Raw genomic sequence first — 15825 nt, 5'->3', positions numbered from 1 at the left:
TGCAAGTCACTGTGCTGCCTTACTTTGTGCCAGGGAGGCCTCCATGGGCTTTCCAAGATTTACTTAATCACATAAACCTGAGGAAGCTCCAAAACCGTACACCTCTCCAGAGCAGGTGTGCAATGTATAGCACACACAGAAAGATGAAAATACTTCTTGGATTGTTTTTGTGCACAAAGGTACCCCTTCCTGCACAAAAACAATTCTGCATTCAAGGGTGCCTGTGTTGGCGCTGAACAGCAAATATTTCGCCAATGCAGGGGAAAAGGACAGGAATGCACCCTATTTCATAACTACTGTGCATTACTGCCCTTTCACATTGGTGGAATCGTAGTACAGCAAGAAGACTTGCTGTGCTAGGACAATTCCCCATAAATGAGGCCCTTTGTTTTGCAGTCACCGGTTGACAACATAGTGATGGCACCTCTTTCAGAAGCTGCTAACATAAAGCCGATTCTTTACACTGGTGCCATTTCTAGTTGATGTACCTGCAGATCTAAGGAAACCTATTCGTAGCACAAGCTACCCAAAATTATTATCAAACTTTAAAAACGTGCTTTGATTTGAATTAGTAGGTTTATGTAACACAGCTTATCACCTGTGAGTGTGTCTAGGCACTGTCCATGGGCACGGGGAGATTAAGTGATTTGCCCAGAATCACAAGCTGTTAAGCCGATTTCCAGAGTCGAACCCGCATCTCCAGCTCCTGAGTCAGCAGATTTGACTGTTGCACCACATCCTCACTCTTTTTGTGAAGGCGGTAACTCTCTGGCCTTCCGCCATGTTCAGTGTGTTTTGGACGTGGGCGAACAACGCAAGGTGCACACAGCATTCAGCCATGCACAGTACAGGGGCATGTACACAGCAAGCGGATGGCTTGGATTTCAACCACAGTGTGCAGTCAGCCTGCCACAAGAAAACTTTACCTATTGCACAGAGCCTTGGTCGACAGCAGGTAGTCTACATTCTATGTAGCTCTTGAGTTTGCAAAGGTACTTCTAGGTAAGCTAACTATTTTGTGAATAGTGGACCAAACAAGGTCCATGAGTTTGCCTGCTAGTGTGAAGGGTTCTCAATCTTCTCAGGAATGTGTGGAGTTGGTGGGCCCTTTCCTGAAGTTGACACCCATTTGTGAATAATTATTTTTCAATATAACTTCAAAGGGGTCTTTTTGGCCCCCTCATATGCCTGGCTGTTAGGGTCTAGTCATCCTTTCCACTTAAATGCCTTTTTTCCAGGGCACAGAGACCTATAATGATCAACACATCAGAATGTTGTTCTGTTGTGCCAGTCAAATCAGAGCCTTTGAATTCTCACATCCAAGTCAGGGGTTGTGGATCTGAAAAGCAGCTCTGTGCTACAAAGGAGTGACTTTATATTTTAAATGTGTCATTGTGAATGTTCTAATATCTCTAGTTCATTAACTGTTTGCAAACTTCAGTTAAGTTATTTCTACAGTTAAGCCCTTGGAAGCCCTCCCAACAAGTTTGTGAACACTTCACTACAAAGGTAATATTGGTGCAGACTTGTGAAATCGTTCAAACGTTAAAAGGTAGGGTGCCAACTACCATTTTTTCTCATGTAAAAAATTTGAATTTGCATTGGTGATGTTTCTTCGCATAAAACTACAATACCAACTAGTCACTAAATCTCAAGGCACAGTACCCTTTACAAAGCACAATGTCTTTTCTTACTTTAGTTAAATTCCATCCAGACGTTTTAGACATATAAGGGAAAATGTGAGTGTTTGGTTCACTTGTCAAAGTATTCGATTTTTGCTCACAAACATTAGACTGACAATGTGCACATACGCAATACATACTAAAATACAAAAATATATGAAAATATAGCTGACAACTTTCATGCATGTAGTCCGAATCACATTCAAAAGACCAGTCAAAAATACAATATGTCTCTATTAAGGAGGTATGAAATGTGCATAATTTACTCTTGCGTACTTTGCAAACTTACCAAAAAATGACACTAAATTACACATAGTTACCCAAAATGCAATTTGCACACCGTGCATTAGAAGGATTATGCTGTGGATGAATTTTGTACTCAAAAGCAGTTCGAGCTGCATATCATATTGTGCAAGCGTGCAGCTACTTTTTTCACTCCAAGAGGAGGGTGGGCACACACAGTCTCCATCCCAGCACTCAGTTTGCCCCAATGCGTCATAGTAAATGCAGTGCATGGTAACACCTACCTTGGTGACAGACTTTAGTTTTTCACCCTTGTTGGTTCAGCCAGCGCTGTGTGTCTCTAGACATGTGTTTCAGGATAGTAGTTGTTCTTTAGTAGAGAGGAACATATTTTTTTGGGGGTGCTGGAAATGCTGCCCAAAGGTTTCTCAGGTCTCTGTACAACTCGCTGGGTGCAGGTGCATCAACCAGAGCTCATCAGTTCAGGAGCTCAGTAGCTCAAGAGAGCCTTTTCAAACAAGAGGATTGACGCACACTGCCTCACATCCCAAAACACAGTTTGCCCCAATGCATCATAGTAAATGCAGTGCATGATAACACTTAATTTGGTGGCAGGCTTTAGTTTTTCATCCTTGTTGGTGCCGCCAGTGCTGTGTATCTCTAGACACGTGTTTCAGGATCGTTGTCCTTCTTCAAGAGAGAGCAACACATTCTCTTTGGGGGTGCTGGAAAAGCAGCCCAAAATTTTCTCAGGTCTCTGTACCAATAGCTGGGCGCAAGTGCATCAACCAGAGCTCATCAGGTCATTAGCTCAAGAGAGCCTTTTCAAACAGGAGGAGGGTGGGCGCACACTGCCTCACATCCCAGCACTCAGTTTGCCCTGATGCATCATAGTAAATGCAGTGCTTAGTAACACTTACTTTTTGACAGCCTTTAGTTTTTCATCCTTGTTGGTGCATCCAGTGCTGTGTATCTCTAGACATGTGTTTCAGGATAGTTGTCCTTCTTCAGTAGAGAGCAACATTTTCTTTTTGGGGTATCTGGCAATGCTGCCCAAAGTTTTTCTCAGGTGTCTCTACCACTCGCTGGGCGCAGGTGCATCAACCAGAGCTCATCAGTTCAGTTGCCCACTAGCTCAAGGGAGCCTTTTCAAACAAGAGGAGGGTGGATGCACACTGCCTCACATCCTAGCACACAGATTGCCCCAATGCATCGTAGTAAATGCAGTGCATGATAACACTTAATTTGGTGGCAGGCTTTAGTTTTTCACCCTTGTTGGTGCCGCCAGTGCTGTGTATCTCTAGACACGTGTTTCAGGATTGTTGTCCTTCTTCGTGAGAGAGCAACACATTCTCTTTGGGGGTGCTGGAAAAGCTGCCCAAAGTTTTCTCAAGCCTCTGTACCAATAGCTGGGCACAAATGCATCAACCAGAGCTCATCAGCTCATTAGCTCAAGAGAGCCTTTTCAAACAGGAGGAGGGCGGGCGCACAGTGCCTCAAATCCCAGCACTCAGTTTGCCCTGATGCATCATAGTAAATTCAGTGTATGACAACATTTACTTTGGTAACAGGCTTTAGTTTTTCACCCTTGTTAGTGCAGCCAGTGCTGTGTATCTCTAGACACATGCTTCAGGATAGTTGTTCTTCCTCAGTCAAGAGGAACACATTCTTTTAGAGGGTACTGGAAATGCTGTCCAAAGTTTTCCCAAGTCTCTGTACCACTCGCTGGGCGCAAGTGCATTAACCAGAGCTCGTCAGCTGAACAGCTCAAGGGAGTCTTTTCAAACAGGAAGAGGGCGGGCGCACACTGCCGCACATCCCAGCATTCAGTTTGCCCCGATGCATCATAGTAGCCTGCTCCTGCCTAAGCATGCCCTTGTATTCTCTGCTCCTTATGCCTCATCTAACACAATCTACCGGGGGGCCTTAGCATTTATAGAAAGGAGGGCGGTGCATTGGACACCCTACTATGGCTTATCATAAGCCCGGGGGACCACCACCTCCCTAGGCACTTTTTAAATATGTGTGCGGGAGGGCCCCCGCCTGAGGGCCACCACCTCCCCGGGGCAAGTGAAGTTGATTTAATGCGAGGGAGCCCACACAGCCCACTCGTGAGCTAGGGACCTCCACCTCCCTGTGTCATAAAATAAAATCAATGTGAGGGGCACGTACAAAGCCCCCACAGCCCCGGGTTCAACCATCTGCCAGTGGCAAATAATTGAATTTAAGAGGGGGTCACGCGGGGCAAAGATTTAAGATGTAGGGGGGTCACAAATACCCCATTGTGCTGCCATTTATGGTCATGGGTACCACCACCCCCCAGGGCAGGCTCCTGCTACCACCTGAGGTGTCCACCCCTGGGAAGTGTGTGTTTGCTTTTTCTTGGTGGGAGCTGATAGCTCGCACCAAGCAAAAGCAAACACACATATGCTTTCTGCAGGCTAGAGTTGTCAAAGAGCTCTGGCTTCCTAAAAGCAGTGTTTTCAGCTGTTTGTATGCAAATGTGAGTTAAGAGAAGCAGATGAAAACATTGCGCTGACAAACAGGGTGCTGCCTTTCAGCAGCCCCTTGTCTGTCATAGCAATGCCGGCTCCCACAATAGGCAGGAAGCCGCAGGGACCACGGGACCTTGAGGTTCCTACCACTGTCCCCAATACAGATCGGTGGGTGCTTCTGGGACCCCAAGGATGAGGTCCCCATGGCTAGAAATGAGCCAGGGAGGGGGGCCATGCAGTCCCCCTCCCCATAGTATAATGACTAGGCCCCAGGGGATGGGGTCCCTGGGGACAAAATCAGTCCAGGGGCCAGGGCCATGTAGCACTCCTCCCCATTGCAAAAAGGCTTGGCCTCAGGTAATGGGGGCCAAAATGAGCCTGGGGAGATAGCCTCCCTCCACTAATACAATTTTTTTTTAAAAGGCCTGCCTAGGGGGAAGTCGCTGGAGGCCCTGCCCCTTTATGAACCACTCCGCAAAGTGGCCTCATGGTACACAATTTGTTGCGGGATCAAGTCCTGATGGCTGATGTTGGTCCTTCGGGCCAACACCCTCTCCTGTTACCTCCAGTGAGCCTAACACAGTGGGATTGCTGAGAGGTTGTCCAAAGCCCTACCCCCTTTCTGCAACACTCTATCAACGCACCTCTTGACGCACTACTGGTTGGGGGATGAGGTCCCCTTAGATGCTGAGGATCCTTGGGGGCCAACAAATCCTCCTGTTATCTCCAGTAAGACCAATTCAGTGGCATTGCTGACAGCTCATCCAAAGCCCCACCCCCTTTCTCCTGCTCTCTGCAAATGTACCTCCTGGTGCACTACAGGTTGGGGGATGATGTCCTCGTGGATGTTGGCCAACAACCCCTCCTGTTACTTCCAGTGAGTCCTACACAATTGGATTGCTGAAAGGTTGTCCTAGGCCCCACTGTCTTTCTCCACCACTCTGTTAACGTAACTCCTGGTGCATTATTGGTTGGAGGATTAAGTCCCCTTAAATGCAGAGGGTCCTTGGGTTCAACACATCCTGCTGTTACTTCCAACAGCTTGTGAAAATCTGTGCACCCTTTCTCCACCACTCTGCTAACGTACCTCCTGGTGTATTGCTGGTTGAGGGGTGGAGTCCCCGTGGCTGCTGAGGGTTCTTGGGGGCCAGCAACCCCTCCTTTTACTTGCAGTAAGTCCCACACAGCAGGATTGCTTAGAGGTCAGCCGAGGCCTCACCCCCTTTCTCCACCACTCTGCAAACACACATCCTGGTGCACTATTGGTTGTGGCATGATATCCCCTTGGATGTTGGCAAACAACCCCTCCTGTTACCTCCATAGGTTCCACAAAGCAGGATTACTGAGAGTTCAATCAAGGCCTCACCCCATTTCTCCACCACTCTGCAAACACTCCTCCTGGTTCACTACTGGTTGGGGCATGAAGTCCCCATAGATGCTGAGGGTGCTTGGGGGCCACAATCCCTCCTGTTACCGCCAATAAGTCCCACACAGTGGGATTGCTAAAATGTCATCCAAGTCCCGCCCCGTTCTCCTTCACTCTGCAAACACACCTCTGGTGCACTACTGGTTTGGAAATAAAGACCCATTGGATGCTGAGAGTCCTTGGTGGGGGGCAATACAACCTCCTGTTACTTCCTGTATGTCCCACACAGCAGAACTACTGAGAGATCGTCGGAGGCTCACCACATAGACCCACTCTCCATTGCCAAAAGGCTTGGCCCTGGGGGATGGGGTACCGGGGCTAAAATGAGAGAGGGGAGGGAGGCCCCCTCCCCTAATAAATAAATATATATATATATATATATATATATATATATATATATATATATATATATGTCAATGTTAATTTTAATGTTACATGGGTATGTATATAGTGCACGTACACCGACAGGTTTCTTGGCCATGTGGAGTCTCAGCTGTGAACAATTAGGCAAATAGGCAGCTATTTGTAGGCCATGGTGAATAGCCAGGTCTTAAATTGTTTCCTGAACCGAAAATAGTCACTCTCAAGTCTGAGAAAGGCAGGAAATGTGTTCCAGATCTTAGGACCTAAAAATGAGAACTGAGTTCCACCCATTTGTTTACGTTGAATTCTGGGCACAGTCAGTAGATTCTGATGCATAGATCTCAGAGTGTACTTTGGTTGGTGTTTACTGATGAGCTAAACTATAAATCTGGGGCCTGTCTCTTGTATAGATTTGAAAAGTGTACAGCCAGTTTTAAACAAAGCTCGTTGCTCCACTGGAAGCCATTGGAGATCTTTAAGTAGAGAGGTGATATGGCATCGTCTATCCTTTTTAAAAAAAAATATTTTAAACTCGACCTTTATTGACATCAGTAAGGTAACACAGCCGGGTGCCTACATCCCATCGGGCCGGCACATCAGTATATGACATTCCATGCATAAGGTAGTGGGGCATGCGTACCCAGCAAGTCGCCTACAACACAGAGGGCCAGCCGCGTTATGTAGACAAGTAAAGCAGACAGCAGTCAATATAGGTCTTCTAAAAGGTAACATAAAATCCCATACTCCTAAAACATAATCCCTGCAAAAGTCAGCAGTCACAGTTAGCCACATTTCAATCCTATATCTTAGTCCGGTTGCCACTCAGGTCGCATGCAATTGTGTATGGTCAAGGATTTCTACCCCCCGCAACCCACCCCCCCATTGCAATGTCCCACTCTAGGATCTTATGAGCCCCCACCCGAAGATTCTTCCTCTCCTACGAGCTCCTCCCGGCTCCCCCTCCCACTGTACACCCGCTCCAGACCCAGCTCCGTCCCCTCATATTAAGATATGCCCTAAGAGGACCCCAAATATCCTTAGGGCATGAGGAAGGTGGCATTTGTTGCGCATAAATATCCAGTTGTTCCTGGCAGTATACAAGGTCAGTAAGCCACTCTTTCAATTTGGGAGCTCGGTTGTGCCCCCAGCGAAAGGCTATACGCCGTTTCACCATCAAAAGAGCTAGAGAGGCGAACCACTGGACCTTAGCGGGAATTTGCTCCGTATAGCCCAATAGAACGGTAAGGGGATCATCAGGCACAAGTAATGGAGTCATTACCCCCAGCGCCTGCAGTACCTCCCTCCAATATTCCCGAACAACCGGGTAGTCCCACGCCAGGTGTCCAAAGTCAGCTCCAGCAGCCCCGCATCTATCGCAGCGGTCCGTGCCACGCAAGCGTAGCTGGTGTAACCTAGCAGGTGTATTATATAAATGATGCACGTTTTTATAGTGTATCAAGCGTAACCTGCTGTTTGCAGAGATGACCCCTGTTTGGCGACAGCAAAAGGCCCACTGCTGTTCCGAAATGGGAGCACCCAACTCCTCCCACTTCCCCTTAGTTGGAGCAGGGCATCTTCCCCATTCTCTTTGAGTGGAACTATATAAACGCGATACCACATGCTCAGGGGGGTCCTGTTGCAGTACAATGTGTAAAAGGACCATGATAGGGGGTTCCGATGGGAAGTCCTGGGTGAGCGATCGTATATCCTGCCTAAGTCTTACATAATAAAAACGCTCTAAAGGAGTAGGGGTGCAGGAGCCAAAAAACTCCTCAGTCGTCTTAAACTTCCCATTTTTGAATAAGTGGCCCTAAGTTGGATAGGACATTTTCCATAGCATGCGACGGCACCCTCCCTCCGTAGTGACCAGTATATCCTGCCTTCCTTGCAAGGGCACTAGAGGTGAGTAAAGAAGGGGGCACTGAAGTGTACCCGCTAAGTCGCGCCGAGCACTGGTCGTGCACTGGACCGTGGTGGCCGCCAAGTGTCTAGGCACCGCAGTCGTGCTAAGATATGCTGTGCTCAGTGTGGGTGCCATATAGCCACCCTCAATAGCCAGGTAAGGCATACATGGGGGGGTGGAACCAGTACTCAGCAAAATGTGCTTGAGTGCACGTAAAATACAGGTCTATATCCGGGATCTTTAACCCACCGTCTTTGAAATAGCGGGTCAAAATCTCCCACGCTAACCTGGGCTGTTTACCCCCCCCCATTTTAGCCGAATCAGTTGTGTTTTGAGGCAGTTAAAGAAAAACCGGCTTGGAACGTAGGGGATGTTAGTAAAAAGATAAAGGAGTTTCGGTAAAACGATCATCATAATCAGCGACACTAGCCGCCATGGAAAGAAGCATCAAGAGCCATCTAGCTACCCTGTCCGTGATGGTTTCAAGCACACAACCGTAATTAGAGTGTGTCAGTTCTTCCCAGCCTCTAGAGATTCTATACCCAGGTGGGTAATGGTGTCTCCACACGATTTCAGTGGAAAGTCAGGCGTAAATTCCTCTGTAGCGTCCATAAGGGGAAAGATTTGGGATTTACCCCAATTCACGGTAACACCGGAAAGCTGTCCAAAGAGAATAAGCAGGCGGAGAATGGGGTTAAGGCTGTCCGTGGGATCTCGCAAGTAGAAATTAATATTTGCCTCTCAGGATGTATTAGGGCATGCTCTCGATAGTGCTGCTGGACCTTCGCTGCCAAGGCAAAGGTCCTGCAGCAAAGCTATGGCAAAAAAGCAGCCCCGTGTAATAAAGAAGGTTGCTGACTGGATTGCATTCACCACCACCCTGGCACGCACTCCAGAGTATAGAAAGTTGATACACTCCAGAAAGGGGGTCGGAATCCCCGTGCGCTGAAGGAATAAAGCAAGGTAGTCCAACTCCAGGGAGTCGAACGCCTTAGTGGCATCAAGAAATATCGCCGCAGCCTTGACCTCCGGATCAATGTCATGTAGGAGTGCAAAAAGTGTCCGCAAGTTGTGGGACGTGCATCTAGTAGGCGCAAAACCTGATTGGTCCAGCAGCACCAGTGCTGTCATGAGGGGACTAATACGATTAGCAATAAGTTTGGCCAGGATTTTAGCGTCGACATTTATTAACAAGAGAGGACTATATGAATCGCACAGAGGAGGCGATTTGCCAGGTTTAGGTATAGAGCTGATACGCGCCTCTCTCATAGTGGGGGGAAGTATACCACTCTCCTCTCCTTGCTCTCCTCTCCTCCTCAAACACATGTCTCAGCACCGGAATAATGAGATAATGGAAGGTCTTATCAAATTCAGCCAGGAGGCCATCTGGGCCAGAGGTCTTCCCAGACTGGAGATGCATTATCGCTGCAATAATTTCCTCATCCTCATGGTGTTGTAGCAGAAAGTCCCTCTGCCCATCTCCCAGTCAAGCAATCGCCATATCTTCGAAGAAGGGGGCAAAGTCTACAGCCTGAGTTCTATGAGTGTTATATAATTGTTTGCAAAACCGTTTAAAAATTTCCACAATCTCCGTCGCGTTGTTGTGCATTTGCCCATCGTCCCCTTCAATTTCCAGCACTGTGTTCAAGAAGCGTGGAGGCCGGACCGACCAAGGCCGCTAGCATCTTTCCAGGCCTGTCTCCCTCCCCATACTGTTGTGGTTCATGAAATTTCCCCCTGTATGTGCATTTCCTCTCCACAGTTCCTGATATTCACTAAGGCCACTGCGTAGCTTAGCTTGCAATTCAGGGGTGGGGTCTCGCCACAGGTCAGTCTCGATGTGTCCAAGTTATGTCTCCAAATGACGCAAAGTGGAGTGGATGTCCTTCAGAACTCTCCCACTCTTCGGAATACATATTACCCACACCGTAACCTTAAACGTGTCCCATATGGTGGAATAGTGTGCCACCGAGCCCTCATTTCTGGGTAAGAAGTCTGAAAGCTCCTGCTCTTACTCTTGCTTAAAAACTGGGTCCAGTAGGGAGAGTGGGTTAAAATGCCAAAACTGAAAACGGGAGTCCATGTACGGGAGGGTCACAGCCACCAGTACCGGGGAAAGGTCTGAGTAAGTCTGAGGCAAGTGGGAAGAATGTGTGGCCCACAGGGCAAGGCCCTTCGAAACCAACCAGCCATCTATCCTCGACCAAGACACCCGGGTGGTGGTGTAACAAGTGCCCTCCCGTCGAGTGCAAATGCTCCCAATCATCAACCAACTCGTTATCCTCAAGTAATACCTTAAGGTGAACGTGAATAGTGGTGTGGTTGTGGGTGAGAGTGGTCCATACCAGGAGCAATTGTCACATTGAGATCTCCTCCCCATAACAGATGTGTCAACCCAATCTTTACTATCTTACCCCAAAGCACCCTAAAAAATTCTGGATCATCAGTGTTAGGTCCATAGCATGACACCAGGGTGAAGGTTTGATTAGCTATTTGTCTCCAAAGAATGGAATACCGCCCCTGCTTGTCTGCGACATTTCCTAACAAGGTATATGGAAGGGACTTTCTCACCAGTATGCACGTACCCCGGGCATATTTCGAATATGAAGAAAAGCATGTGTGACTAGCCCATCGAGCCGAAAAGGTGGGGGGGAACAGTGGGGTTAAAATGTGTCTCTTGTAGCATAGCACAATGTATGTTGTTTCTGTCCAAATATGATAGTATGTGTCTATGTTTACAGGCGTCCCCCATCCCTCTGACATTCCAGGTAAGGAATCGGTAGGTAGGGGGTCCTGAACGTTCATCCATTGCACATACTAAGACATCCTATATTCCTGCAACGTAAAGTGGCATCTCAGAACTCATTGCTCATGGCACCATTAGCCTGAATAACAGTGGCCTGTGGCAGGGCCTGACATCGATCAGAATGCGAAAACCCAAACAACATTTCCACCCTCTCCCACATCAGCAGCCCAATCCTGCCATGGCCCAGCTTCCTCCCCCCGTTCCCCCACCCCACAAGAATAGGTTCCCAACAGGGGATAACATCAGTCCCAATATCATAACCAGTGGTACTAGACCCATAGTCGTCTCAGTAAGGGTTCACCTGTCAGGTAGCGTCCAGAGGGCGTCCAAGGGTCATCCTCGCTATAGCGAGGGTGCATGGGAAATTATATATCGGTCACCTAGAGCTAGTTACATAAGAAAGACATTGCCTAGAACCAACCGCTCTTGCAGCCAGCGCGGGGGGCGAATCATAACTGTCATTGTTCGTGCAAGGGGGTAGGGGGCGGGTACCGATCCCAAACAGTTTCATTGTGATCATCTCTGATCATGCCTCCAGGACAGCAGCCAGCATAGCAGATTACTCAACTGGGACCCAGCCCCCCTTCAGAGGGGTGACGAACATCTCCCTCCAAGTCCCCCCCGCAATAAATATCTACCCTTCTCACATACACCAATCGGTTCAGGATCTCAAAGTTTGTGCATTCATCCACATGCGTCATAAAGGAGGTCGGGGGTCATTCTACATCCAAACTGCCTCCGCCAGCTGCAGGGCGATGAGATGGTGAAGCCCTCCCCGCCGCCGTCCTCGGCAGGGTCTTCAGGAAATCCTGTGCCAGCTGCGGAGTGTTGAAAAAGTGCTGCTTGTTTTGATACGTCACTTTAAGTTTTGCAGGGAAGAGCATTGCATAAGGGATAAGTTGTTGTAATTTTTTCTTCACCGGTAGGAATTTTCGCCTTTGCTCTTGGACCACCATGGTGAAGTCGAGGTATATAGTGAGATGTCCATCCCCTCATGTCGGAACTGTCCCTTTTCCCTGGATAGGCGCAGGGGCACATCCCAGTCCCGGTAATTGAGCAAGTGGGCAATTAAGGGGCGAGGGGTCGTCCCGGGTGCCAGTCGGGCTGCAAGCAACCTGTGAGCTTGCTCCACCACCAGCACTGGTGAGAAGGCCTCCATTCCGAATAGGGCAATGAGAAGGCGCTCCACGTAGTCCTCCATTCTCCCAGTCACAGTTATGTCCGACACGCCCAATATGCGGAGGTTGTTCCTTCGAGAACGGGATTCGAGACCCTCATTTGGCCGCAATCACCCTTAGCACCCTCTCTATCTCCGGCATGCGAGATGTAGACGTGTAAGATGTGTCCTCCAGGTCTGAAATTCACAGTTCCGCCTCTACCAGGCGCTCCTCGTGTTTATCTACTTTATGCGATACTCCATCTAGCCACGCAGCCCTGGAGTCCATTTTGGATTCAGTAGAAGTCAGGCTAGACAGCATGGCCAGGAGCAGGTCCTTCAGATCAGCAGTGGATTTCTGACTCGGTCAGTACTATTTCCATCCCTGTAAATAGTAAGCTCGGGAGGGAGTCTCCATCTAGCCATGGTTTACCTCGGAGTTAAGAACACTGAAACACGCCTGTAAGATCCTTGAAAGAGCCTGGCGTTCCAGTGGCTACTGCCCCATCGCTGAACAAGCACTTAGAGCTAAACAGAAGCTCTACTATTTCTCTATTGGCCTAGCCAAGGGCTGTTATTTTTCAGCTCGCATTGAGCGGGCCAATAATAACTCCAAAGAAATATTTGCCATTGTGCAGAGCTTTGTGGCTCCTAGTGCCCAGGGGGCGGTGATACCATCCTCTGTTACCTGGTGTAATACCTTGATTAATATCTTTCAGTAAAAAATAGTCGGTATCCAGCAATCTTTTTTGAATGGGCCCAAGTCAGTTGTGGCTGCTCCTTTGGGGTTACAGGAGAGGGAGCGGGTGTCACCTTTTCCGAATTTAGTCCGGTGGATTTAACTACACCGCTTAGAATTTTGAAAGCACTTAAATCAGGCTCGCCTAAAGACCCTTGTGCCGCTAGGCTCCTGGCGGAGGTGGCTGACACAATTAATGGTGAGGTCAATTTAGTGATCAATCAGTCGTTTCGCGAGGCTCGTGTTCCGCTGCCATGGAAGCAAGCACTAATCCCGCCCCTCCTTAAGAAGCCGTCCCTTGATCCACTGTCACCTGCCAACTACCGGCCTATCTCGCTCTTGCCAAGTTTGGCCAAAGTCTGAGCGAAGGTTGTGAGATCTCAGCTTACCAACTTTGTAGAGATGGCTGGCTTGTTACACACAGCGCAATCAGGGTTTCGTGCTGCCCATAGCACAGAGTCTGCGCTTGTGGAGGTGACAGAGGCAATCCGTGAGTGCCTGGATGCCGGCAGGAGAGTCACCCTGGTTATGCTCGATTTCTCTGCAGCATTCAATACGGTGCCCCACTCTTTACTCCTGCATCACCTAATGGCAATTGGTCTCTTGGGTTCGGCGTTGAGCTGGATTCGTTCTTTTTTGGAGGGCAGGTTACAGCAGGTGTGGCTGCCTCCCTGTGCGTCAACGTAGTTGCATCTGTCTACTGGGGTTCCACAGGGGTCATCCCTTAGCCCTCTTCATTTTAACATCTATGTGAGTCCGCTGGTTTACCTTGCGGAGTCCCTGGGGGCTAAGGTGATGACCTATGCAGATTACACACAACTCCTGTTCTCTTGGAAGAGGGGAGAGGATGCGGTAGAGGCTGTGCAGCACTGCCTAGCCTCGGTGTTACATTGGCTGGCAGGCGCACAGTAAAAGTGCAATGAAGAAAAATCGGAGGTACTCCTGTATGGCTCATTCCCAGAGGATTTCAAGGACAGGCTATGGACCGCTGATCTCTCACGCCCTACTGTGAGCAAGGGCTATGCCAAAAATCTAGGGGTTTGGTTCGATGAAGACTTGAACTTCTCAACTCAGATAAAGATAAAAAAGTTGACAGGGAAATGTTTTGGGACCCTGAAAAGCAAAGCTGGCTTGGCCTGGAATCTGTTACCGCTGGCTCTGAGGAGTATTCATGACCCATTGCTTTTTAAAAAAAAAAATTAAACGCTGCTTTTTCAAGCCTGGTCTCGGAGTATAGATTAATTTAACTTTCTGGAGTTAGCGCCAGGACACTTTTAGTAGCTGTGAGCTGTACAAATTAAATATAACATAACAGTCGAGGGTGTCTGGGTCTCCGCCTGTTCCTCTTCAGGGTCTGTGTGCGAGCGTGTGCCTTTGCGCGCCTCGAAGTTCAGCTACGGCTGGCAACCGTCGGGCTTCCCCATGGTGTCCAGCAGTCCAGTGCGGCCCCTCAGCATCTGTCTTCGTCTCCAGCCAGGAAATAATAAAGAGTGCCCCTTTTGAGTCCCACACCCTCACGACACAGTGCCACTCAGCAGTGGGTCTGTCACAGAAGGTGCCCAGAGGAGGGGAGAGAACCAGATACCCACTCTCCTCACGTAAGCATCGGGGCGAAGAACAAAAGGGGGGTACACAAGCGTCTCTCCAGTAGTCCTCCTACATAGTCTTATTTGGCCCCCCCAGTGCAGTCTAGGCCCCACGGGTCCCCAGTCTCACTACTCAGCAATTGCTCCAGCTGTACTGCTGTGCCGGGGATGCTCCCTCCTCAGAATCCTTGAGCCGCAATGCCCCCTGCACTTGGTGTGGGCAAACTTCCATTTCTTCAGCACATCAGGAGTCAACTAGGTTCAAACTTGGGGCCAGGCAGGTACTTCGCAGGGCCCTCTCGGCCTCACTCTCCAACTGACATCAGAGCCACCCAGAGGCCTCGCATAGTTCAGCGCAGTCTGTCCCCAACTCAGCAGCAGGCCCCACAGTCTATCGCAGGCTCTACTCACCATCTGTTATCTCCCCTGGAGGCCGCCTTCAAGGACGAGGCCGGCTCGGCTTCCCGCGGCGAGGCAGCGGAACGCCGCGTCCCTCAACTACGCAAATACGGCTCCGTCGTGATGTCTCCAGCAGGACCTCCGACTCCTCCCTCGCTTGCCGGGCCGGAAAGGCCCCAGTGCGAGCAACCCGAGGCCCTCGTGTCACACAGGCAGTACTCGCCTACCACCGGCTCCCCCCTCCTCGCTGCTGATCCCAGCGCCGCAGACACACAGGGCAGACAAGTCAATTCCCAGCAAGTCTCTGGCTGGATGTTCGGCCTCTCCCGCAGCTCCTCCAGGAGCCGTCATCTGAAACACCCGCAGCAGATCACCGGCTCCTCCTTCCAGCAGCCAGACCACGGTAGTGCGGCAGGGGCCGTCGTCCTCCACTCCCATGAGGCAAGGGGGTGTTGCACGCAGCCAAGCCCAGCAGCACTCCCCGCCACGGGTGGGACCAGTACCTCAGTCCCAGCGTCAGCTCCGGCTACAGCGCCGGCGATCGTCTCGTGTCCGTCATGTTAGAGCCGACCTCAGTCCCAGAACAGGCACGCGAATAGACGCTCCGCAGCCAGGTAGGAACTTATGTCTTGATATCATTAATTCCAGCAGTGTTCTCCTATGCAATGCTAGGTTTTTTGGTGCCTATGCAGGCTGGCTGGCCAGAATAAAATCGGCCTCCGAGCAGCAAGAGCCTCATGGTAGTGTGGCCTTCTTGCGCCCCCGGCATTGTCTATCCTTCAGGTAGATGATTCTTGTTGCTTGATTTAAGATCATCTGAAGATGATGTCTCTGGCATAACGGAAGTCCAACGTAAAGGGCATTCCCATAATCAATTTTAGATAGAATAAGAGCTATTGCAATTTGGGTAATAGCCTCTTTACTAAAACAAAAGTCTGATCTTGCGCAGTTTGCGCAATTGGACAAAGCCTGCCTATGTCACTGAGCCAATTTGGGTGTTCATAGAGAGATCCGCATCAATATGAAG

The sequence above is a fragment of the Lissotriton helveticus genome, chromosome 6 (genome assembly GCF_964261635.1).
Source record: "Lissotriton helveticus chromosome 6, aLisHel1.1, whole genome shotgun sequence".
Lineage (NCBI taxonomy): Eukaryota > Metazoa > Chordata > Amphibia > Caudata > Salamandridae > Lissotriton > Lissotriton helveticus.
The sequence above is the reverse complement of the archived record's forward strand: the minus strand, read 5'-3'. Positions refer to the sequence as shown.